At 46.9% G+C, this 21,882-nt stretch overlaps 10 non-coding genes across 10 annotated transcripts; all 10 read left to right on the top strand.

Annotated features, from left to right (window-relative positions):
• Positions 1-2,659: 2,659 nt before the first annotated feature.
• LOC137010273 (U2 spliceosomal RNA) lies at positions 2,660-2,852 on the top strand. The gene has a single exon (XR_010893320.1). It is a non-coding gene; the product is annotated as a U2 spliceosomal RNA (small nuclear RNA).
• Positions 2,853-4,851: 1,999 nt separating this feature from the next.
• LOC137010051 (U1 spliceosomal RNA) lies at positions 4,852-5,015 on the top strand. The gene has a single exon (XR_010893130.1). It is a non-coding gene; the product is annotated as a U1 spliceosomal RNA (small nuclear RNA).
• An 860-nt stretch (positions 5,016-5,875) lies between these two features.
• LOC137010167 (U2 spliceosomal RNA) lies at positions 5,876-6,066 on the top strand. The gene has a single exon (XR_010893239.1). It is a non-coding gene; the product is annotated as a U2 spliceosomal RNA (small nuclear RNA).
• Positions 6,067-8,162: 2,096 nt separating this feature from the next.
• On the top strand, positions 8,163-8,326 carry LOC137010132 (U1 spliceosomal RNA). Its single transcript, XR_010893207.1, has one exon. It is a non-coding gene; the product is annotated as a U1 spliceosomal RNA (small nuclear RNA).
• An 864-nt stretch (positions 8,327-9,190) lies between these two features.
• LOC137010166 (U2 spliceosomal RNA) lies at positions 9,191-9,381 on the top strand. Its single transcript, XR_010893238.1, has one exon. It is a non-coding gene; the product is annotated as a U2 spliceosomal RNA (small nuclear RNA).
• A 2,097-nt stretch (positions 9,382-11,478) lies between these two features.
• On the top strand, positions 11,479-11,642 carry LOC137010120 (U1 spliceosomal RNA). Its single transcript, XR_010893196.1, has one exon. It is a non-coding gene; the product is annotated as a U1 spliceosomal RNA (small nuclear RNA).
• An 864-nt stretch (positions 11,643-12,506) lies between these two features.
• Positions 12,507-12,697, top strand: LOC137010082 (U2 spliceosomal RNA). The gene has a single exon (XR_010893160.1). It is a non-coding gene; the product is annotated as a U2 spliceosomal RNA (small nuclear RNA).
• A 2,095-nt stretch (positions 12,698-14,792) lies between these two features.
• LOC137010010 (U1 spliceosomal RNA) lies at positions 14,793-14,956 on the top strand. Its single transcript, XR_010893091.1, has one exon. It is a non-coding gene; the product is annotated as a U1 spliceosomal RNA (small nuclear RNA).
• Positions 14,957-16,619: 1,663 nt separating this feature from the next.
• LOC137010109 (U1 spliceosomal RNA) lies at positions 16,620-16,783 on the top strand. Its single transcript, XR_010893185.1, has one exon. It is a non-coding gene; the product is annotated as a U1 spliceosomal RNA (small nuclear RNA).
• A 653-nt stretch (positions 16,784-17,436) lies between these two features.
• Positions 17,437-17,636, top strand: LOC137010323 (U2 spliceosomal RNA). Its single transcript, XR_010893345.1, has one exon. It is a non-coding gene; the product is annotated as a U2 spliceosomal RNA (small nuclear RNA).
• Positions 17,637-21,882: the final 4,246 nt, after the last annotated feature.

The raw sequence follows: 21,882 nt of genomic DNA, 5'->3' as shown, positions 1-21,882 counted from the left end.
AGGCAAGAAGCAGGAGGGAAAAAATATGTAAGTGGTCAGAAGAACTACAGTCTCTGTGGACAGAGGGTGCTTTGGGAACAACTGAGGGATGGGCTAGGGCTAGTCATCTGCAGGGGGTAATGAAAGATCACTTTTGGGAGGAAGCAAAGTCCTTTTTGCAAGGGTCAAGTGTTAGGAAGCGGCTCCTTGATGAAAAACCTACTAGTTTCTTCTTTGCTACAGTGCGGGGAAGACAAAGGCGGAGTTATATTGAGGGTTTTGGGAGGGAAGGGAGAGTGGAAACGTCTGTAAAGGGAATGCTGGAGGTAGCTGGGAGTTTTTATAGGGAGTTATTTAGTGACAGGGGCCCTTCTAGTACAGCATTTGGGAGTGTTTTGGATGCTTTGGAGGGGAGTTTAGGGGATGAGGATAGGGCAGCACTGGAAGGGCCTTTGACTTTGCAGGAAGTAAGTACTGCAATTTCCTCACTTAAGAAAGGCACAGCTCCAGGATGTGATGGCCTTCCAGCAGGTTTTTATGAGCTTGTTCTGCCATGGATAGGAAGTGAGCTGGTAGCTCTCTATCAGGAATGCTTCATGAAAGGTGAGATGGTGGAGACAATGAGAACAGGGCTGGTGTCTCTTCTGTATAAGAAAGGTAAGAAGGAGGAGTTGGGGAATTGGAGGCCAATCACTCTGCTAACCACGGATTATAAAATATTGGCAAAAGTTCTGACAGAGAGACTTAAGAGGGTTATAGGGGTGGTAGTCCAGCCAGATCAAACCTGTGGTGTGCCTGGCAGGTCAATTTCTTTGAATTTGGCTCTAGTCAGAGACATAATAAGTTGGACAGAGCAGCGTCAGCTTCCTCTAGCAGTTTTGAGTCTTGACCAAGAGAAGGCCTTTGACAGGGTTAGTCATGTCTTCTTGGAGGCTACTTTAATGCGTATGGGGTTTGGGCCTGTGTTTAGGGCTTGGGTAAAGCTGCTTTACAGGAAGGCCTTCAGCAGAGTGGGGATAAATGGGTATTTCTCAGAAAAGGTGGAACAGTTAGGGGGTGTGCGTCAGGGGTGTCCTCTGTCCCCCCTTCTTTATGTTTTGTCTTTGGAACCTCTTTTGGCAACTTTGAGGGCTGCGCCTTCTTTTACAGGCGTACATTTGCCAGGAGGTGGGGGCGTATGTGCTAAAGTCGCTGCTTATGCAGATGACATGACCCTGTTTCTGACGTCGGACTATGATTTTGAGGTGGTGTGCAAAATAGTGGAAAGGTTTTGTAAAATATCTGGTGCGCGAGTAAATGTGGATAAGTCCTCTGTTATGTTTTTTGGTCAGTGGGCTGGTAGAACAGAGGTAAGAGGAGGTTTTAAAATTTGTACAGAGGGGTTGAAAATCTTAGGGGTTAGGTTTACTAGACGTAATAGCGCTAAGGAAAGCTGGGAAGCAAGGATGAAAGTAGTGCAGGCAAAGATAGCGAAGTGGAGTTCAAGGGGGTTATCTTTGTGGGGACGGTTAGAGGTGGTGAAGGCAGACTTACTCCCTAGTCTGAATTATTTAGCTTATGTGTTTCCAGTTCCTTTTTGGTATGGAAGAAAGTTAGAAAAGTTAAATTTTTCTTTTTTATGGAAAAATGGTACCGAAATGGTAGCCAGGTTGCAGATGTATAGACCAGTGAAAGAAGGGGGTAGGGGGGTTCCATGTATTCCTTTAAAAATGGAAGCTTTGTTTTGTTCATGTGCAGCGCTTCTGGCTGTCCGGGAGACAGTGCACAAGGCTAGATTTTTAGCTCAGTTCTGGCTAGCCTTTCCTTTGAGATCGTTGAGCAATTGGAGGGGTACAAGGCCATGGTCTACAAATAGGCCACAGTACTATCAGAGAGTGGCAGATATCATTGCCCTGAAGCCTTGGTGTTTACAGCAGTCCCTGATCTTGGAGCACAAGCAGTTGTATATCAGATTGAGGGATGAACTTGTGGAGGGGGTGGAGAAAGTTGTTTCTCCTTATGGAGTGGGTTGGATTAGGTTGCAGGCACCATTTCTTACTGGATTTTGCAAAGATTTGAATTGGTTAACAGTTCTAGGTCGGTTGCCAGTAAGGGAGAGGTTATATAGACATGGTGCAGGCAGGTCACCAAAGTGCCCGATTGGTTGTGGTCAAGACGAGACAATTGAGCATGTCTTTTGGGCATGTCCTGGAGCTGTTGCCCTTTGGAAATCAGTGAAGCGATGGTGGGAGGGATGGGGAGGGCCAAACATTACAAGGAATCTGGTGTTGTATGGGGAGGGTTTGGATAGTTTTCTAAAAGAACGGAGGAGAGTAATTTGGAGTACGATTTCAGAGGGGAAGCATGTTCTTTGGGAATGGAGAACAGTGTGTTTAAGGAAACAGATACCACGTTTGGGGGCAGAGAAATTGTTTTTACGTTTACTGGGTAAAATGTCTGCTGAGGTCAAAGTTTTCAAAGAGTATTATGGGGAGGAGGAGACCAGAAGGGTATGGAGAGGGCTTCAGAAGGTTGGGGTGGGATAGAGGGAGTGACAGTGTTTTTTGTGCTTTGGTTTTTGTTTGGTTTTTGAAAATTGATGTATATTTGTGTTTTGGTTTTGATTGTTCAGAGAATTGTATGACGATTTGTTAAAAGAGAATTTATTGTGTATCTTTGAACAATGAATTGGTTGTAAAGTATAGATTTGGTGTAAATAAAAAAAAAAAAAAAAAAAAAAATCTGTTCTTATCAGTTTAATATCTGATACGTCCCCTATCTGGGGACTACATATTAAATGGATTTTTGGCTCATGGAGCCGGAACCGGGGCTTGCTCCGTCCACTCCACGCATCGACCTGGTATTGCAGTGTCTCCAGGAACGGTGTGCTTCCCCTTTTGGGGGACTGCAAATCGTTGTGGTTAATAGCAGAGGGAATGTCGCTGGAGCTTCACAAGGAGTCTCTATGTACCTGCGGTGGGGTGGCTGGCAGGGTGGCACCGTCTCGCACCCTTATGAAACGGTCGCCGTTGTTCCAAAGCAGCGGTTCCCAAACCAGCACTGCACGTCTTGAATGTCACTCTTGTCTGATGCGCCCGTCTGAGGTCTTGGAGTCTTTACCAACGAGCTGATGAGTTGGATCGGGTGTGTTTGATCAGGGAGACATCTAATCAAACACGCCTGACTGATGGGAACCACTGGTCTAAAGGACCGCAGCTCGTGTACAGGTGCTGGTCATATAATTAGAATGTCATCAAAAAGTTGATTTATTTCACTAATTCCTTTCAAAAAGTGAAACTTGTATATATCATATTCATTCATTACACACAGACTGAGAGGTTTCACATGTTTATTTCTTTTCATTTTGATGAGTATAGCTGACAACTATGGAAAATCCCAAAGTCACTATCTCAGAAAATTAGAATATTGTGAAAAGGTTCAATATTGAAGACACCTGGTGCCACACACTCTTATCAGCTAATTAACTCAAAACACCTGCAAAGGCCTTTAAATGGTCTCTCAGTCTAGTTCTGTAGGCTACACAGTCATGGGGAAGACTGCTGACTTGACAGTTGTCCAAAAGACGACCACTGACACCTTGCACAAGGAGGCCAAGACACAAAAGGTCATTGCAAAAGAGGCTGGCTGTTCGCAGAGCTCTGTGTCCAAGCACATTAATAGAGAGGCGAAGGGAAGGAAAAGATGTGGTAGAAAAAAAGTGTACTAGCAATAGGGATAACCGCACCCTGGAGAGGACTGTGAAACAGAACCCATTCAAAAATGTGGGGGAGATTCACAAAGAGTGGACTGCAGCTGGAGTCAGTGCTTCAAGAACCCCTACGCACAGACGTATGCAAGACATGGTTTTCAGCTGTCTCGTTCCTTGTGTCAAGCCACTCTTGAACAACAGACAGCGTCAGAGGCGCCTCGGCAAAAAGGACTGGACTGCTGCTGAGTGGTCCAAAGTTACGTTCTCTGATGAAAGTCAATTTGGCATTTCCTTTGGAAATCGGGGTCCCAGAGTCTGGAGGAAGAGAGGAGAGGCACACAATCCACGTCGCTTGAGGGCCAGCCTAAAGTTTCCACAGTCAGTGATGGTTTGGGGTGCCATGTCATCTGCTGGTGTTGGCCCACTGTGTTTTCTGAGGTCCAAGGTCAACGCAGCCGTATACCAGGAAGTTTTAGAGCACTTCATGCTTCCTGCTGCTGACCAACTTTATGGAGATGCAGATTTCATTTCCCAACAGGACTTGGCACCTGCACACAGTGCCAAAGCTACCAGTACCCGGTTTAAGGACCATGGTATCCCTGTTCTTAATTGGCCAGCAAACTCGCCTGACCTTAACCCCATAGAAAATCTACGGGGTATTGTGAAGAGGAAGATGCCATATGCCAGACCCAACAATTAAGAAGAGCTGAAGGCCACTATCAGAGCAACCTGGGCTCTCATAACACCTGAGCAGTGCCACAGACCGATCGACTCCATGACTGGAGATTTCTAAAAATCCTTTCTTTGTATTGGTCTTAAGTAATATTCTAAATTTGCTGAGATACCGGATTTGGGATTTTCCTTAGTTGTCAGTTATAATCATCAAAATTAAAAGAAATAAACATTTGAAATATATCAGTCTGTGTGCAATGTACATAATATACAAGTTTGACTTTTTGAAAGGAATTAGTGAAAGAAATCAACTTTTTGATGACATTCTAATCATACGACCAGCACCTGTAGGTGCTTGGCAGTTTGCCGGCTTGAAGGCATGGTCACGGAAATCGCAGTCAAGTAATGGAAGGGACACGCCCTTCCTTTGCTTGGGGTGGGGGAGGGGGGTCACCGTTGATGAGGACGGCAAAGAGGGATAGGGTAGCCTCTGACTGGAGGCCTGGGGACTCATACTTACCTGGCAGGGGAGACACCATGATCAGGAAGGTGGTTCACCCAGGGCGAGGCTCGGCCATTGCACTCCGGTTGTGCTGACCCCTGCAAATTCCCCAAATGTGGGAATCTCGACTGCATAATTTATGGTAGTGGGGGACTGCGTTCGCGCTCTCCCCTGGACATACTGGTTGAAAGAAGATTAGGTGGTGCCGAGAGAACCTGTGGTTTCTAACAGTCGTAGCGTTGTCTGTGGCTCCGTGTGTGTTTGCACGCCCCTTTTATGGAATCGGGTGTTGCGTGCGCTCGCCTGGTTTCGCAAAGTTCTGAGTTTTCCTTCAGGGACGACAGGCTTTTGGGGGCACTCGACCATGGCCGTTTTCTAAATGACCCCGTGGTCGCTATTGTCACGACCGGCTCAAAGCCGTGACAAATGAAACGGAGGACATAGGCAGCTTGGTAGGTTGCAACGAAAAGAGATTTATCAGCATAAATAAGAAAATATATGAAACAAGAAATCAACAAAACCAAACACAATTTCTGTCAGACACATCAATAACCAAACATCAGACAGAACCACATTTAAATGAATAAGGAACTCAAAATAAACAAAGACCAAAATCAAAACCAAAGCACCCAGGAGCAAGCAACACACCACGCCAAACAAAGCCCAAGCTTTATAGAGGGAAGCACGGGTGTACATGGTTCACTTGATGAGTCTCCCAGCCACACCCACTGGCCGGCCGTAGCAGGAAGAACGAGGGACTCGTCACACTATCCAAATGTTAAAGTTGAGCTTTCCCCCCCCCCCGCCTGATCAAGAACGACCTAGGGAGTCCAGAGAATTGTACTGCGGTGCTTTTGTGGAGGTCGATGGAAAAACCTAGGACCAGTTCGCGAAAGCAGGTTGTTTCAAATCATCTCCACTATTTAACAAACGATCTGATCGACAGCAGTGGTCCTAGAGGCAAAGTACGAAACCCACCGCGGCCCAGATGGGCGTCGCCTTTGCCGGCTCTGCCCCCACTGCTTGGCAACGGCATCGCTTCTCGGCCTTTTGGCTAAGATCAAGTGTAGTATCTGTTCTTATCAGTTTAATATCTGATACGTCTCCTATCTGGGGACTACATATTAAATGGATTTTTGGCTCATGGAGCCGGAACCGGGGCTTGCTCCGTCCACTCCACGCATCGACCTGGTATTGCAGTGTCTCCAGGAACGGTGTGCTTCCCCTTTTGGGGGACTGCAAATCGTTGTGGTTAATAGCAGAGGGAATGTCGCTGGAGCTTCACAAGGAGTCTCTATGTACCTGCGGTGGGGTGGCTGGCAGGGTGGCACCGTCTCGCACCCTTATGAAACGGTCGCCGTTGTTCCAAAGCAGCGGTTCCCAAACCAGCACTGCACGTCTTGAATGTCACTCTTGTCTGATGCGCCCGTCTGAGGTCTTGGAGTCTTTACCAACGAGCTGATGAGTTGGATCGGGTGTGTTTGATCAGGGAGACATCTAATCAAACACGCCTGACTGATGGGAACCACTGGTCTAAAGGACCGCAGCTCGTGTACAGGTGCTGGTCATATAATTAGAATGTCATCAAAAAGTTGATTTATTTCACTAATTCCTTTCAAAAAGTGAAACTTGTATATATCATATTCATTCATTACACACAGACTGAGAGGTTTCACATGTTTATTTCTTTTCATTTTGATGAGTATAGCTGACAACTATGGAAAATCCCAAAGTCACTATCTCAGAAAATTAGAATATTGTGAAAAGGTTCAATATTGAAGACACCTGGTGCCACACACTCTTATCAGCTAATTAACTCAAAACACCTGCAAAGGCCTTTAAATGGTCTCTCAGTCTAGTTCTGTAGGCTACACAGTCATGGGGAAGACTGCTGACTTGACAGTTGTCCAAAAGACGACCACTGACACCTTGCACAAGGAGGCCAAGACACAAAAGGTCATTGCAAAAGAGGCTGGCTGTTCGCAGAGCTCTGTGTCCAAGCACATTAATAGAGAGGCGAAGGGAAGGAAAAGATGTGGTAGAAAAAAAAGTGTACTAGCAATAGGGATAACCGCACCCTGGAGAGGACTGTGAAACAGAACCCATTCAAAAATGTGGGGGAGATTCACAAAGAGTGGACTGCAGCTGGAGTCAGTGCTTCAAGAACCCCTACGCACAGACGTATGCAAGACATGGTTTTCAGCTGTCTCGTTCCTTGTGTCAAGCCACTCTTGAACAACAGACAGCGTCAGAGGCGCCTCGACAAAAAGGACTGGACTGCTGCTGAGTGGTCCAAAGTTACGTTCTCTGATGAAAGTCAATTTGGCATTTCCTTTGGAAATCGGGGTCCCAGAGTCTGGAGGAAGAGAGGAGAGGCACACAATCCACGTCGCTTGAGGGCCAGCCTAAAGTTTCCACAGTCAGTGATGGTTTGGGGTGCCATGTCATCTGCTGGTGTTGGCCCACTGTGTTTTCTGAGGTCCAAGGTCAACGCAGCCGTATACCAGGAAGTTTTAGAGCACTTCATGCTTCCTGCTGCTGACCAACTTTATGGAGATGCAGATTTCATTTCCCAACAGGACTTGGCACCTGCACACAGTGCCAAAGCTACCAGTACCCGGTTTAAGGACCATGGTATCCCTGTTCTTAATTGGCCAGCAAACTCGCCTGACCTTAACCCCATAGAAAATCTACGGGGTATTGTGAAGAGGAAGATGCCATATGCCAGACCCAACAATTAAGAAGAGCTGAAGGCCACTATCAGAGCAACCTGGGCTCTCATAACACCTGAGCAGTGCCACAGACCGATCGACTCCATGCCACGCCGCATTGCTGCAGTAATTCAGGCAAAAGGAGCCCCAACTAAGTATTGAGTGCTGCACACGCTCATACTTTTCATGTTTATAGTTTTCAGTTGGCCAAGATTTCTAAAAATCCTTTCTTTGTATTGGTCTTAAGTAATATTCTAAATTTGCTGAGATACCGGATTTGGGATTTTCCTTAGTTGTCAGTTATAATCATCAAAATTAAAAGAAATAAACATTTGAAATATATCAGTCTGTGTGCAATGTACATAATATACAAGTTTGACTTTTTGAAAGGAATTAGTGAAAGAAATCAACTTTTTGATGACATTCTAATCATACGACCAGCACCTGTAGGTGCTTGGCAGTTTGCCGGCTTGAAGGCATGGTCACGGAAATCGCAGTCAAGTAATGGAAGGGACACGCCCTTCCTTTGCTTGGGGTGGGGGAGGGGGTCACCGTTGATGAGGACGGCAAAGAGGGATAGGGTAGCCTCTGACTGGAGGCCTGGGGACTCATACTTACCTGGCAGGGGAGACACCATGATCAGGAAGGTGGTTCACCCAGGGCGAGGCTCGGCCATTGCACTCCGGTTGTGCTGACCCCTGCGAATTCCCCAAATGTGGGAATCTCGACTGCATAATTTATGGTAGTGGGGGACTGCGTTCGCGCTCTCCCCTGGACATACTGGTTGAAAGAAGATTAGGTGGTGCCGAGAGAACCTGTGGTTTCTAACAGTCGAAGCGTTGTCTGTGGCTCCGTGTGTGTTTGCACGCCCCTTTTATGGAATCGGGTGTTGCGTGCGCTCGCCTGGTTTCGCAAAGTTCTGAGTTTTCCTTCAGGGACGACAGGCTTTTGGGGGCACTCGACCATGGCCGTTTTCTAAATGACCCCGTGGTCGCTAGTGTCACGACCGGCTCAAAGCCGTGACAAATGAAACGGAGGACATAGGCAGCTTGGTAGGTTGCAACGAAAAGAGATTTATCAGCATAAATAAGAAAATATATGAAACAAGAAATCAACAAAACCAAACACAATTTCTGTCAGACACATCAATAACCAAACATCAGACAGAACCACATTTAAATGAATAAGGAACTCAAAATAAACAAAGACCAAAATCAAAACCAAAGCACCCAGGAGCAAGCAACACACCACGCCAAACAAAGCCCAAGCTTTATAGAGGGAAGCACGGGTGTACATGGTTCACTTGATGAGTCTCCCAGCCACACCCACTGGCCGGCCGTAGCAGGAAGAACGAGGGACTCGTCACACTATCCAAATGTTAAAGTTGAGCTTTTTTTTTTCCCCCCCCTCCTGATCAAGAACGACCTAGGGAGTCCAGAGAATTGTACTGCGGTGCTTTTGTGGAGGTCGATGGAAAAACCTAGGACCAGTTCGCGAAAGCAGGTTGTTTCAAATCATCTCCACTATTTAACAAACGATCTGATCGACAGCAGTGGTCCTAGAGGCAAAGTACGAAACCCACCGCGGCCCAGATGGGCGTCGCCTTTGCCGGCTCTGCCCCCACTGCTTGGCAACGGCATCGCTTCTCGGCCTTTTGGCTAAGATCAAGTGTAGTATCTGTTCTTATCAGTTTAATATCTGATACGTCTCCTATCTGGGGACTACATATTAAATGGATTTTTGGCTCATGGAGCCGGAACCGGGGCTTGCTCCGTCCACTCCACGCATCGACCTGGTATTGCAGTGTCTCCAGGAACGGTGTGCTTCCCCTTTTGGGGGACTGCAAATCGTTGTGGTTAATAGCAGAGGAATTGTCGCTGGAGCTTCACAAGGAGTCTCTATGTACTTGCGGTGGGGTGGCTGGCAGGGTGGCACCGTCTCGCACCCTTATGAAACGGTCGCCGTTGTTCCAAAGCAGCGGTTCCCAAACCAGCACTGCACGTCTTGAATGTCACTCTTGTCTGATGCGCCCGTCTGAGGTCTTGGAGTCTTTACCAACGAGCTGATGAGTTGGATCGGGTGTGTTTGATCAGGGAGACATCTAATCAAACACGCCTGACTGATGGGAACCACTGGTCTAACGGACCGCAGCTCGTGTACAGGTGCTGGTCATATAATTAGAATGTCATCAAAAAGTTGATTTATTTCACTAATTCCTTTCAAAAAGTGAAACTTGTATATATCATATTCATTCATTACACACAGACTGAGAGGTTTCACATGTTTATTTCTTTTCATTTTGATGAGTATAGCTGACAACTATGGAAAATCCCAAAGTCACTATCTCAGAAAATTAGAATATTGTGAAAAGGTTCAATATTGAAGACACCTGGTGCCACACACTCTTATCAGCTAATTAACTCAAAACACCTGCAAAGGCCTTTAAATGGTCTCTCAGTCTAGTTCTGTAGGCTACACAGTCATGGGGAAGACTGCTGACTTGACAGTTGTCCAAAAGACGACCACTGACACCTTGCACAAGGAGGCCAAGACACAAAAGGTCATTGCAAAAGAGGCTGGCTGTTCGCAGAGCTCTGTGTCCAAGCACATTAATAGAGAGGCGAAGGGAAGGAAAAGATGTGGTAGAAAAAAAAGTGTACTAGCAATAGGGATAACCGCACCCTGGAGAGGACTGTGAAACAGAACCCATTCAAAAATGTGGGGGAGATTCACAAAGAGTGGACTGCAGCTGGAGTCAGTGCTTCAAGAACCCCTACGCACAGACGTATGCAAGACATGGTTTTCAGCTGTCTCGTTCCTTGTGTCAAGCCACTCTTGAACAACAGACAGCGTCAGAGGCGCCTCGACAAAAAGGACTGGACTGCTGCTGAGTGGTCCAAAGTTACGTTCTCTGATGAAAGTCAATTTGGCATTTCCTTTGGAAATCGGGGTCCCAGAGTCTGGAGGAAGAGAGGAGAGGCACACAATCCACGTCGCTTGAGGGCCAGCCTAAAGTTTCCACAGTCAGTGATGGTTTGGGGTGCCATGTCATCTGCTGGTGTTGGCCCACTGTGTTTTCTGAGGTCCAAGGTCAACGCAGCCGTATACCAGGAAGTTTTAGAGCACTTCATGCTTCCTGCTGCTGACCAACTTTATGGAGATGCAGATTTCATTTCCCAACAGGACTTGGCACCTGCACACAGTGCCAAAGCTACCAGTACCCGGTTTAAGGACCATGGTATCCCTGTTCTTAATTGGCCAGCAAACTCGCCTGACCTTAACCCCATAGAAAATCTACGGGGTATTGTGAAGAGGAAGATGCCATATGCCAGACCCAACAATTAAGAAGAGCTGAAGGCCACTATCAGAGCAACCTGGGCTCTCATAACACCTGAGCAGTGCCACAGACCGATCGACTCCATGCCACGCCGCATTGCTGCAGTAATTCAGGCAAAAGGAGCCCCAACTAAGTATTGAGTGCTGCACACGCTCATACTTTTCATGTTTATAGTTTTCAGTTGGCCAAGATTTCTAAAAATCCTTTCTTTGTATTGGTCTTAAGTAATATTCTAAATTTGCTGAGATACCGGATTTGGGATTTTCCTTAGTTGTCAGTTATAATCATCAAAATTAAAAGAAATAAACATTTGAAATATATCAGTCTGTGTGCAATGTACATAATATACAAGTTTGACTTTTTGAAAGGAATTAGTGAAAGAAATCAACTTTTTGATGACATTCTAATCATACGACCAGCACCTGTAGGTGCTTGGCAGTTTGCCGGCTTGAAGGCATGGTCACGGAAATCGCAGTCAAGTAATGGAAGGGACACGCCCTTCCTTTGCTTGGGGTGGGGGAGGGGGGTCACCGTTGATGAGGACGGCAAAGAGGGATAGGGTAGCCTCTGACTGGAGGCCTGGGGACTCATACTTACCTGGCAGGGGAGACACCATGATCAGGAAGGTGGTTCACCCAGGGCGAGGCTCGGCCATTGCACTCCGGTTGTGCTGACCCCTGCGAATTCCCCAAATGTGGGAATCTCGACTGCATAATTTATGGTAGTGGGGGACTGCGTTCGCGCTCTCCCCTGGACATACTGGTTGAAAGAAGATTAGGTGGTGCCGAGAGAACCTGTGGTTTCTAACAGTCGTAGCGTTGTCTGTGGCTCCGTGTGTGTTTGCACGCCCCTTTTATGGAATCGGGTGTTGCGTGCGCTCGCCTGGTTTCGCAAAGTTCTGAGTTTTCCTTCAGGGACGACAGGCTTTTGGGGGCACTCGACCATGGCCGTTTTCTAAATGACCCCGTGGTCGCTAGTGTCACGACCGGCTCAAAGCCGTGACAAATGAAACGGAGGACATAGGCAGCTTGGTAGGTTGCAATGAAAAGAGATTTATCAGCATAAATAAGAAAATATATGAAAGCAGAAATCAACAAAACCAAACACAATTTCTGTCAGACACATCAATAACCAAACATCAGACAGAACCACATTTAAATGAATAAGGAACTCAAAATAAACAAAGACCAAAATCAAAACCAAAGCACCCAGGAGCAAGCAACACACCACGCCAAACAAAGCCCAAGCTTTATAGAGGGAAGCACGGGTGTACATGGTTCACTTGATGAGTCTCCCAGCCACACCCACTGGCCGGCCGTAGCAGGAAGAACGAGGGACTCGTCACACTATCCAAATGTTAAAGTTGAGCTTTTTTTTTTTCCCCCCCTCCTGATCAAGAACGACCTAGGGAGTCCAGAGAATTGTACTGCGGTGCTTTTGTGGAGGTCGATGGAAAAACCTAGGACCAGTTCGCGAAAGCAGGTTGTTTCAAATCATCTCCACTATTTAACAAACGATCTGATCGACAGCAGTGGTCCTAGAGGCAAAGTACGAAACCCACCGCGGCCCAGATGGGCGTCGCCTTTGCCGGCTCTGCCCCCACTGCTTGGCAACGGCATCGCTTCTCGGCCTTTTGGCTAAGATCAAGTGTAGTATCTGTTCTTATCAGTTTAATATCTGATACGTCCCCTATCTGGGGACTACATATTAAATGGATTTTTGGCTCATGGAGCCGGAACCGGGGCTTGCTCCGTCCACTCCACGCATCGACCTGGTATTGCAGTGTCTCCAGGAACGGTGTGCTTCCCCTTTTGGGGGACTGCAAATCGTTGTGGTTAATAGCAGAGGGAATGTCGCTGGAGCTTCACAAGGAGTCTCTATGTACCTGCGGTGGGGTGGCTGGCAGGGTGGCACCGTCTCGCACCTTTATGAAACGGTCGCCGTTGTTCCAAAGCAGCGGTTCCCAAACCAGCACTGCACGTCTTGAATGTCACTCTTGTCTGATGCGCCCGTCTGAGGTCTTGGAGTCTTTACCAACGAGCTGATGAGTTGGATCGGGTGTGTTTGATCAGGGAGACATCTAATCAAACACGCCTGACTGATGGGAACCACTGGTCTAAAGGACCGCAGCTCGTGTACAGGTGCTGGTCATATAATTAGAATGTCATCAAAAAGTTGATTTATTTCACTAATTCCTTTCAAAAAGTGAAACTTGTATATATCATATTCATTCATTACACACAGACTGAGAGGTTTCACATGTTTATTTCTTTTCATTTTGATGAGTATAGCTGACAACTATGGAAAATCCCAAAGTCACTATCTCAGAAAATTAGAATATTGTGAAAAGGTTCAATATTGAAGACACCTGGTGCCACACACTCTTATCAGCTAATTAACTCAAAACACCTGCAAAGGCCTTTAAATGGTCTCTCAGTCTAGTTCTGTAGGCTACACAGTCATGGGGAAGACTGCTGACTTGACAGTTGTCCAAAAGACGACCACTGACACCTTGCACAAGGAGGCCAAGACACAAAAGGTCATTGCAAAAGAGGCTGGCTGTTCGCAGAGCTCTGTGTCCAAGCACATTAATAGAGAGGCGAAGGGAAGGAAAAGATGTGGTAGAAAAAAAGTGTACTAGCAATAGGGATAACCGCACCCTGGAGAGGACTGTGAAACAGAACCCATTCAAAAATGTGGGGGAGATTCACAAAGAGTGGACTGCAGCTGGAGTCAGTGCTTCAAGAACCCCTACGCACAGACGTATGCAAGACATGGTTTTCAGCTGTCTCGTTCCTTGTGTCAAGCCACTCTTGAACAACAGACAGCGTCAGAGGCGCCTCGACAAAAAGGACTGGACTGCTGCTGAGTGGTCCAAAGTTACGTTCTCTGATGAAAGTCAATTTGGCATTTCCTTTGGAAATCGGGGTCCCAGAGTCTGGAGGAAGAGAGGAGAGGCACACAATCCACGTCGCTTGAGGGCCAGCCTAAAGTTTCCACAGTCAGTGATGGTTTGGGGTGCCATGTCATCTGCTGGTGTTGGCCCACTGTGTTTTCTGAGGTCCAAGGTCAACGCAGCCGTATACCAGGAAGTTTTAGAGCACTTCATGCTTCCTGCTGCTGACCAACTTTATGGAGATGCAGATTTCATTTCCCAACAGGACTTGGCACCTGCACACAGTGCCAAAGCTACCAGTACCCGGTTTAAGGACCATGGTATCCCTGTTCTTAATTGGCCAGCAAACTCGCCTGACCTTAACCCCATAGAAAATCTACGGGGTATTGTGAAGAGGAAGATGCCATATGCCAGACCCAACAATTAAGAAGAGCTGAAGGCCACTATCAGAGCAACCTGGGCTCTCATAACACCTGAGCAGTGCCACAGACCGATCGACTCCATGCCACGCCGCATTGCTGCAGTAATTCAGGCAAAAGGAGCCCCAACTAAGTATTGAGTGCTGCACACGCTCATACTTTTCATGTTTATAGTTTTCAGTTGGCCAAGATTTCTAAAAATCCTTTCTTTGTATTGGTCTTAAGTAATATTCTAAATTTGCTGAGATACCGGATTTGGGATTTTCCTTAGTTGTCAGTTATAATCATCAAAATTAAAAGAAATAAACATTTGAAATATATCAGTCTGTGTGCAATGTACATAATATACAAGTTTGACTTTTTGAAAGGAATTAGTGAAAGAAATCAACTTTTTGATGACATTCTAATCATACGACCAGCACCTGTAGGTGCTTGGCAGTTTGCCGGCTTGAAGGCATGGTCACGGAAATCGCAGTCAAGTAATGGAAGGGACACGCCCTTCCTTTGCTTGGGGTGGGGGAGGGGGTCACCGTTGATGAGGACGGCAAAGAGGGATAGGGTAGCCTCTGACTGGAGGCCTGGGGACTCATACTTACCTGGCAGGGGAGACACCATGATCAGGAAGGTGGTTCACCCAGGGCGAGGCTCGGCCATTGCACTCTGGTTGTGCTGACCCCTGCGAATTCCCCAAATGTGGGAATCTCGACTGCATAATTTATGGTAGTGGGGGACTGCGTTCGCGCTCTCCCCTGGACATACTGGTTGAAAGAAGATTAGGTGGTGCCGAGAGAACCTGTGGTTTCTAACAGTCGTAGCGTTGTCTGTGGCTCCGTGTGTGTTTGCACGCCCCTTTTATGGAATCGGGTGTTGCGTGCGCTCGCCTGGTTTCGCAAAGTTCTGAGTTTTCCTTCAGGGACGACAGGCTTTTGGGGGCACTCGACCACGGCCGTTTTCTAAATGACCCCGTGGTCGCTATTGTCACGACCGGCTCAAAGCCGTGACAAATGAAACGGAGGACATAGGCAGCTTGGTAGGTTGCAACGAAAAGAGATTTATCAGCATAAATAAGAAAATATATGAAACAAGAAATCAACAAAACCAAACACAATTTCTGTCAGACACATCAATAACCAAACATCAGACAGAACCACATTTAAATGAATAAGGAACTCAAAATAAACAAAGACCAAAATCAAAACCAAAGCACCCAGGAGCAAGCAACACACCACGCCAAACAAAGCCCAAGCTTTATAGAGGGAAGCACGGGTGTACATGGTTCACTTGATGAGTCTCCCAGCCACACCCACTGGCCGGCCGTAGCAGGAAGAACGAGGGACTCGTCACACTATCCAAATGTTAAAGTTGAGCTTTCCCCCCCCCCTCCTGATCAAGAACGACCTAGGGAGTCCAGAGAATTGTACTGCGGTGCTTTTGTGGAGGTCGATGGAAAAACCTAGGACCAGTTCGCGAAAGCAGGTTGTTTCAAATCATCTCCACTATTTAACAAACGATCTGATCGACAGCAGTGGTCCTAGAGGCAAAGTACGAAACCCACCGCGGCCCAGATGGGCGTCGCCTTTGCCGGCTCTGCCCCCACTGCTTGGCAACGGCATCGCTTCTCGGCCTTTTGGCTAAGATCAAGTGTAGTATCTTACCCAGGAGTTATGTCGGGGAACGACGAAAGAGAGTCGGCCTTGATGGTGCGGTTGAGGAATACGATTCGTGTGTTGTTGAAGAAAGATGCTGAAGAATTGGTGAAGCCTGACCTTAACCCCATAGAAAATCTACGGGGTATTGTGAAGAGGAAGATGCCATATGCCAGACCCAACAATTAAGAAGAGCTGAAGGCCACTATCAGAGCAACCTGGGCTCTCATAACACCTGAGCAGTGCCACAGACCGATCGACTCCATGCCACGCCGCATTGCTGCAGTAATTCAGGCAAAAGGAGCCCCAACTAAGTATTGAGTGCTGCACACGCTCATACTTTTCATGTTTATAGTTTTCAGTTGGCCAAGATTTCTAAAAATCCTTTCTTTGTATTGGTCTTAAGTAATATTCTAAATTTGCTGAGATACCGGATTTGGGATTTTCCTTAGTTGTCAGTTATAATCATCAAAATTAAAAGAAATAAACATTTGAAATATATCAGTCTGTGTGCAATGTACATAATATACAAGTTTGACTTTTTGAAAGGAATTAGTGAAAGAAATCAACTTTTTGATGACATTCTAATCATACGACCAGCACCTGTAGGTGCTTGGCAGTTTGCCGGCTTGAAGGCATGGTCACGGAAATCGCAGTCAAGTAATGGAAGGGACACGCCCTTCCTTTGCTTGGGATGGGGGAGGGGGTCACCGTTGATGAGGACGGCAAAGAGGGATAGGGTAGCCTCTGACTGGAGGCCTGGGGACTCATACTTACCTGGCAGGGGAGACACCATGATCAGGAAGGTGGTTCACCCAGGGCGAGGCTCGGCCATTGCACTCCGGTTGTGCTGACCCCTGCGAATTCCCCAAATGTGGGAATCTCGACTGCATAATTTATGGTAGTGGGGGACTGCGTTCGCGCTCTCCCCTGGACATACTGGTTGAAAGAAGATTAGGTGGTGCCGAGAGAACCTGTGGTTTCTAACAGTCGTAGCGTTGTCTGTGGCTCCGTGTGTGTTTGCACGCCCCTTTTATGGAATCGGGTGTTGCGTGCGCTCGCCTGGTTTCGCAAAGTTCTGAGTTTTTCTTCAGGGACGACAGGCTTTTGGGGGCACTCGACCATGGCCGTTTTCTAAATGACCCCGTGGTCGCTATTGTCACGACCGGCTCAAAGCCGTGACAAATGAAACGGAGGACATAGGCAGCTTGGTAGGTTGCAACGAAAAGAGATTTATCAGCATAAATAAGAAAATATATGAAACAAGAAATCAACAAAACCAAACACAATTTCTGTCAGACACATCAATAACCAAACATCAGACAGAACCACATTTAAATGAATAAGGAACTCAAAATATGATCAAGAACGACCTAGGGAGTCCAGAGAATTGTACTGCGGTGCTTTTGTGGAGGTCGATGGAAAAACCTAGGACCAGTTCGCGAAAGCAGGTTGTTTCAAATCATCTCCACTATTTAACAAACGATCTGATCGACAGCAGTGGTCCTAGAGGCAAAGTACGAAACCCACCGCGGCCCAGATGGGCGTCGCCTTTGCCGGCTATGCCCCCACTGCTTGGCAACGGCATCGCTTCTCGGCCTTTTGGCTAAGATCAAGTGTAGTATCTTACCCAGGAGTTATGTCGGGGAACGACGAAAGAGAGTCGGCCTTGATGGTGCGGTTGAGGAATACGATTCGTGTGTTGTTGAAGAAAGATGCTGAAGAATTGGTGAAGCAACGTTTTGGAAGAGATTTTTTTGTTACTGAAATTCTTAGAGGACTTTTCAAGATACAGCCTGCTGAAGTTTTTTGTTTACAAGATTTTGTGTCAACTGGATTTTTGGATTTAACTTTTTGTGTTTTGAAGGACTGTGTTGGTTTTTTTGAAGCCTGGAAGAAAAAGGAAGGTCATAAATTGCTGGAGGGCCTGCAGCTTCAGCCTGTGTTTGTTCAGGATTTTATCCCACTTACTATTCATATATACAACCCTTTTGTATATATTTGGATGGCGATGTCCTGGCATTTATTGCAAGATATTGTGATGTTGTAAGAGGAGGAGAGCGCTTGAGAGATCGATATGGAATATGGAATGGGAAGAGGAGGTACATGGTGAAGTTGAGACTTGACTCCTCTTCACCTGGCACTGTGCTGCACCCTCCAGGCAGCTTTTCTATTGGACCGAACAGAGGTTTCCTGCACTATCCCGGACAGCCCGTGTATTGTCGAAGATGTGGAGGGCAGGGTCATGTGAAAGTGGAGTGCAAGGGAGAGAGATGTAGATTCTGTGGGAAGACGGATCATGTGGCGGCGGAATGTACTGCTCCCAAGCATTGCAGTCTGTGTGGAAGTAAAGAACATTTGTATCGGGGTTGTCCAGCCAGAAAGAAGAGCTACGCTAGTTTATTTAAGGAGGGGGAAGATCTGCAAGCAGATTTGGAATCTCTCATGTGTGAGGCATCCAACTCTTCAATCAACCAGACAGAGCTTACAGCTGCAACAGAGGGTGCTAATAAAGACCAGGGGGCTGAGGAAAGTGCTGTGCATCACCAGGACAAAGGACCAGCAGTTGCAGAGGTCAACCAGCCACGTCCTCCGGGGGCAGCTCAAGAGAGGGAGCAGTCACAGGGTATTGGACAGACCTGGTCAGACATCGATATTGCAGAGGTGTTTTCCGGGGCTGCAATTGTGTCTAGTAACAACACCATTCAAGATACTCCACAAGCTGAAGACCCAGCCAGGTTTACATGGTCGCAACTGGATGCTTTAGACATTATAACTTCTGAGCAAAGTGGAGGCGGAGACAGCGAGATGGAGATATCAGGGGGAAGAGGACGTCGGCGAGCGGTGGAAGAAGATGGCGGAGGAGAGGACGAGAGGGACCGAAAATGCAGCAAGATTGAGACAGTAAAGACTTTTGTTTCTTTGGAGGACTTGGTATCTTTACATGACTCGGGGAAGGGAGCGGGAGCGGTTAAAGCTTTTAAAGAAGTAGTATATGAGGGGGGGGATGGGGGGGAGGGGGGGATGGAGTGGGGAGAGTGTGGGGAGAGTACTGAAGATGATTCTCAGGGGTGGACGGAGGTAGTAGCTAGAAGGGTGAAGGGATGTACCACAGGGGGTGGGAAGGGAGGTTTTGGAGGGGATAAGGGATAAGGACTGTTTTTCTTTAGTGTTTGCCTAAAATGGGGGGGCTGAGGGTGGCCACTCTAAATGTAAGAGGATTGAAAATGGCAAAACGAAGGATAGCTTTTTTTGAGTCCTTGAGTTCTGTTAATTTTGACATTATGTTTTTACAGGAATGTCATTTAGAGAACAGCAGAGATGAGCTTCTTTTTGCAAAGGACTGGGGAAAAGGTCCATCTATGTGGGGGGCAGGGAATGTGATGGCAGATGGGGTGGGAATACTTTTTAACTCTCAGGAATTTGTCATTGAAGAGAATTTAATGGTAGTTCCGGGGAGGGTGTTGTATGCTGATGTAAGATGGAGGGGTGTTAGCATCAGACTGATTAATGTATATGCGCCTAGTAAGAGGGAGGAGAGAGGGGGTTTCTTTAATTTATTAAAACCTTTGTTTTATACAAATCGGAAGGTGGTTTTGGGAGGGGATTTTAATGTTTCTTTAGATAGGGAGCCAAAGGGTGATTTGGCTTTCCTCCTTAAGAGTTTTTCTCTTTATGACTCCTTTAAAGTGGTGGGAAGGGCTTTGGAGGGCTTTACTTGGAGAAATAGTAGAGGGGAAAAATCTCGTTTGGATTATGTGTTTGTGTCAGCAGGAGTTAAGGTTGATGATTTCTTCTTCTTGCCGGTTTGGTTGTCTGATCATTGTATGATAGGAGTCGAGATGGAGGTTGGGGGTATTCAGAGGGGGAGAGGATCTTGGAGGTTGAACAGATCTTTCCTTCAGGATAAGTTTTTTGTTCAAGTGTTTAAGCACCTATACAGGGCCTGGCAGAATTTGAAGTGTCTGTTTGAAACGCAGGCTCAGTGGTGGGAGGGAGTAAAAGAGAGAATAGCTAACTTCTGTAGATGGTGGGGGAGGCTAAGGCAGTAAAAAGACGAGGGCTCATTAGTGTTTGGATTAGGGAGATGCAGTCCTTATGGGCTCAGGAGGGCAGAGAGGCAGCTGAGGAGTGGGGCAGATTCTATGCTATCCAAGAGAGGGTTAAAGGTTTTTATATGAAGGAAGCAGAGAAATTTATGTTAGAAATGGGTGCAAGGAGACGGTTTTTAGAGGAGGGTCCATCAAAATATTTTTTTGCCTCTGTGAGGAGACAGCAGCAGAGGAAATGCATAGAAGGGTTAAAGACAGAGAAGGGTAATGTTACATCTACAGCTGAAATGTTGAAGACGGTGGCAGTTTTTTATAAACAGCTTTTTAGCCCCCGAGGTTTGGTAGACTCTCAGGCGAGGGTGTTCTTGACAAGTTTAGAGAGTGTCTTGGAGGGTGATGATGCTGCCGCATTAGAAGGGGAGGTGTCTTTGCAGGAGGCAGAAGAGGCAATGGCATCACTTAGGAAAGGGACAGCTCCTGGCTGTGATGGGTTGCCAGTTGAGATATACTGCTCCTTTTGGCAACTTATTGGACAGGACCTGGTTGAGGTGTATAATGAGAGCCTGATGACTGGGTCACTCACAGCTTCTATGAGGACAGGGCATGTCTCCCTTTTGTATAAGAAGGGAGATAAGACAGATTTGGCAAACTGGAGGCCCATCACTCTCCTTACTACTGACTATAAAATCCTTGCGAAGGTCATAGCTATACGAATGAGGTCTGTGGTGGGGAAGGTGGTGCACCCAGACCAGACTTGTGGGGTACCAGGCCGCTCTGGCAGCCTAAATTTGACTTTGATCAGAGATGCTATTGGGTGGGCTGAGCAACGGCAGCTTTCTCTAGCAATTTTGAGCCTCGACCAGGAGAAAGCTTTTGATCGAGTTAGTCTCTCCTTTTTGTTTGCAGTTCTTGAGAGGGTAGGTTTTGGGGCAAGTATCAGGGCGTGGGTTCGTTTATTGTATAAGGGGGCGGTAAGTAAGTTTAAAGTTAATGGTTTCCTGACAGAGTCAGTTGAGCAGCTGGGAGGAGTAAGACAGGGATGTCCTCTCTCCCCTCTTCTTTATATTTTGTTCATTGAACCTTTAGCTTCCCGTTTAAGGGCATGTCAGGCCTTTACTGGCCTGCACATGCCGGGGGCTGGAGGTCTGCAAGCAAAGGTGTCGCTGTATGCAGATGACATGACACTGTTTTTGACATCAAGGCAGGATTTTTAGAAACAAGCAAGATTTTGGGAGATTTTGGGAGGGTTACAGGGGCGAAAGTGAACATGTCAAAGTCAGCCGTCATGTATGTAGGTCGATGGGCTAGGCGGGAGACAGCCATTGAGGGATATAGCTTATGTGAAGATGGTCTGAAGGTTTTGGGAGTGCGTTTCTTCAGGCAGAACAGCGCTAAGGAGAACTGGAGGGTTTTGATTGGGAAAGTGCGCTCCAAAATTGGCCTTTGGAACACTAGAGAGCTTTCTTTAACTAGCCGAACATTAGTGATAAAAGCAGACTTGTTGCCTACAGTCAATTATTTGGCATATGTGTTCCCTCTTCCCTATAATTGTGGCAGAGAGTTGGAAGGTCTTGTGTTCTCCTTTCTGTGGAAGGGAAGGTGCGAGCTGGTATCCAGGGCTCAGGTGAGCCAAGAAATTAAGAAGGGTGGGAGGGAGGTGCCTTTTTTTACCTTGTGGGTAGCATCTATTTTTTCATCCTTTGTGGCACGTTTAATCCTACAGGCAACAAACCACAAAGCTTATTTTTTTGCAAGGTTCTGGGCAGCCTTTCCACTAAGATCTTTGATTGCATGGGATAAGTTGGTTCCGTGGGCTTTTGACAGGCCGGAAGAATATCAGTGGTTTGCCAAATTTATACGTCAACATCCTTGGTGTCTGGAACAGGGAACAGTGATAAATCATAGGGAACTGTACAAGGGTTTAAGGGAGAGGGGGGCAGGGAAGGGGGGACTAGAGAGATTTCTTCCCATCACTGTGAA

The sequence above is a fragment of the Chanodichthys erythropterus genome, chromosome 20 (genome assembly GCF_024489055.1).
Source record: "Chanodichthys erythropterus isolate Z2021 chromosome 20, ASM2448905v1, whole genome shotgun sequence".
NCBI classification, from domain to species: Eukaryota; Metazoa; Chordata; class Actinopteri; order Cypriniformes; family Xenocyprididae; genus Chanodichthys; species Chanodichthys erythropterus.
Note: the sequence above shows the minus strand (reverse complement) of the source record. Positions and strands in the feature narration are given on the sequence as shown.